Source organism: Aplysia californica, unplaced genomic scaffold (genome assembly GCF_000002075.1).
Source record: "Aplysia californica isolate F4 #8 unplaced genomic scaffold, AplCal3.0 scaffold00327, whole genome shotgun sequence".
Classification (NCBI taxonomy): domain Eukaryota; kingdom Metazoa; phylum Mollusca; class Gastropoda; order Aplysiida; family Aplysiidae; genus Aplysia; species Aplysia californica.
In genome coordinates this window covers 508,661-511,987 of record NW_004797597.1, presented here as the reverse complement: position 1 = coordinate 511,987, position 3,327 = coordinate 508,661, and the positions used below count along the sequence as shown (strand labels likewise).

The window sequence follows — 3,327 nt, the reverse complement described above, 5'->3', positions numbered from 1 at the left end:
GAGAGAGATAGAGAGTGATATATTTGAGAGAAATGGCGCATACATAGCTTGTGTTAGAAAATGTGAAGCCGAGCGAGAGCGAGAGTGATAGATCGTGTCTGGATTTACAGAGAGAGAGATAGATAGATAGGTAGATTGATAGATAGATAGATAGATACCAAAATACATAGACAGACAGTTCGATAGAAAGAGAGAGAGAGAGAGAGAAGAAGAGAGAGAGAGAGAGAGAGAGAGAGAGAGAGAGAGGGGGGGGGGAGAGAGAGACAGAGAGAGATGGGGGAGGGGGCATAATTTTGTATCGACCTTTCTATTACGTTCGGTTGAATAGTAAAAAAAAAAAAAAAGAGAAAAAAGAAGAAAAAAGAAACAGTACCTGTTGTGACAACAAAGGAAGAGACACTCTCAAAGCAGACCCTGCCTGTCTTTACTCCCTGACCGTTGTCAACCTGCACGTCAGCCCTGACCAAGCCACAAGGGGCCTGGATGTTGCCCCGGGGGGGGGGGCTTGGGAGGGGTCCCTTCACCAGGCCCGGGGAATTTAATGCGGGATTTTTTTTTTAAAAAAAAGTATGGGTGGGTTTTTCCCATTTTTTAAAAATGTTCAAGAGGGCCCCCCCCCCCCCCCCCCCAACCCATATAACCGAAACAAAACAGATACAAAACAAAAACGACAACAACAACAACAAAAAGTTAAAACGGACTTGTTTTTCTATTTATAGAGAACGAATGTTTTAATGAATGTTTCTTCTATTTCATCGTGACCGTTGGTTAAATTTGCATTGTATATTTTTAAGTGAACGCATTGCCAAGCTCACTGCAAGAGTGTTTTACTCAAAGAGATTTTTATACAGAAATATAGAAATAAATATTATATTTTGCATACTCCTGTGTTTTACGTACACACATGTCGATTAATTTTTAAGAAGTAATGTCTTTTTGATGTAATGCACATTGAGCATTTTTTAGATAATGGAAATGCGCAGCATAATGCTATATTTATTATTACCTCAGCAGGAGTACAGCATGATTTAGCAAAAATTATGAAATTATGAGTGCTATAAAACTTCGATTTTCAGGGTTGTATGGTCTGTCATTTTAAAAAAAGGTGTGCAAATATTCGAGAAAATCTGATAATGGCTAGTTTAAAAGCACTTTAAAATCAAACCACTGAGGGAAATATCTGGAAATTGCTGAAACTTCAGGAAAGCAATGAAGGCACTTCACACGAATACGCCTTTTATGATATTTTTCAGGTCATAATGCAGGCCAAAGCGTTATACAGTTCATTTCAACGGTATTATGAGTTGCTCTCCCTCGTACTTCCACCTCACCTCTGTCTGTCTGTCTGTCTGTCTGTCTCTGTCTGTCTGTTTGTCTGTCTGTCTCTGTCTGTCTGTCTGTCTGTCTGTCTGTCTCTCTCTCTCTCCCCCCCTCTCTCTCTCTCTCTCTCTCTCTCTCTCTCTCTCTCTCTCATGTTTTCCCTTTTGGACTTAAACGACTTAAACTTGCACGCATATTGTGAGCGTCTCTGGGAAAACCCGTCCGAGGTGCGAGAAGCTATTCTGAGATATCGCTAAAAATAGGCCTTGAACTTCATTTTCATCGAAAACGAAATTATATGAAATTCAGAAAGATAGACCATTTCTACATCATATGTTTTAAGAAATTTGCTCAAAAGTGATTGAAAATATTTTAAAATAATTATTTTTGAGGACATATCGTCGCCACATTACGCTGAATTTTTAGACAAACAGGGGGAATATTTACTCAATCGGATAGACACTTCTTTCCACGGGAACCCTCACATATTATATACCAACAGAAAGAGAATTTTATTGCCGTTTCGGGAAAACCCAGTGCGCATGAATATGTGAACATACAAATAGTTTTGTGAGTTGCGCATGTTGTAGTTTCACCTCTGAAATGGTATTTGTCATGAATGCAGTTTAACATCTAATGTACCATTTCCTGCCGTTCAAACCAAATATGAACTGTTCCTTATTGACTTTAAGTTCTTTGTTCTGCTCTACGAAGTGGTTTTTTTCCGAGTTTACTGTAAGTAAACTGATTGTTTTCTGTTTCCAAGTGGTCGAGCGCTTTTGTTTACATAATTTAATAGCCGGCACTATTTCTCCGAACGTTCGGGAAAATAAAGCTGGGCACTATTTCTCCGAACGTTCGGGAAAATAAAGCTGGGCACTATTTCTCCGAACACTCTGGAATCACATCCTTTCCGCAAATTTCGGATATTATATAGATCTATAAATAATTATAGTATAGGCCTACCAAAGATTGTTCGTATACAATATGGTTCAATCGGTCAAAAAATGTCCGCAGTAAATATTTATAAAGAAACGCTACAGTTCCAAACAGTTTTTCGCTACAGATATGACGTGTTGTCTATGAAGGGTGCTGCTTTTAAGTTAAACTTAATGTGTTGTGTTCACTCGTGTGCTGTCTAGTCTAGATCTATGGAGGGTTATTGATAACGACACATAGAACTAGCATAGATATCTGCGTTTGTTGCGGCTGCGACCAATCAATCGTGGCTCGACTTTTTGGCATTTTTTGGTCCCCAAATCGGAGGATGAAAGTCAAATTAAAAAGAAAGAAAGGAACCGAACCTCTTTACTTTTGAAAGAAAGTTCACCTAGCTTCACTTCGTCTCTTTCTCACTTGTTGTCACCACGTTGATTTGTTGAATACGTTACAGTTACTTTTATTTTTCCCTCTTTGTGGTGTTATATTTTGTTAGTGTGTATTTTTTTCTTTCTTGTTATTGTTCTGATGTGTTGTTTTTCTATCAATGTTTTTTTTATGGGGAAAAGGGGGGGGGGGGGTTATATAGTGTAACGTCATTTAATTTGATGTTCCTACCTTCATTAGATTCTAAATATATACATGTATAAATATATAGATTTAAATGTGTTATGTTAGAGAGTACGTTCCACCAAAACCGATCACATGTACTGGACACTGGCAGGCCCCTTAAATGTGTGTTATTCCATAATTTACTTGTAATATCCTGTACTTTGTTTTAAAATTACGCTCATTAAGTGTTAAAATAGTGAATCTTCTTCGGACAGATGGACTCACGCCCTTATTTGTTAATTTTTGTGGTTGTTTATGGGCTGTTCTAATTTTGATTTCATTCTGTTGTGAAACCTTTCTTTTTCACGTTTTTACACTCATCTAAAAATCTCTAGACTAGCCAGACTATCTCTTGAAAATTGAAATAGATATATAGGCCTAAAAATTTGCTCCTGTGTGTGTGTTTGTGTGTGTGTGTGTGTGTGTGTGTGTGTGTGTGTGTGTGTGTGTGTGTGT

At 37.9% G+C, this 3,327-nt stretch overlaps 1 protein-coding gene across 1 annotated transcript in view; it reads right to left on the bottom strand.

Moving 5' to 3' along the window:
- The window catches only part of LOC101848761 (trans-L-3-hydroxyproline dehydratase-like), a 22,067-nt gene that overhangs the window by 12,863 nt on the left and 5,877 nt on the right, over positions 1–3,327 (bottom strand). The gene's annotated exons all lie outside the window — the stretch shown is intronic.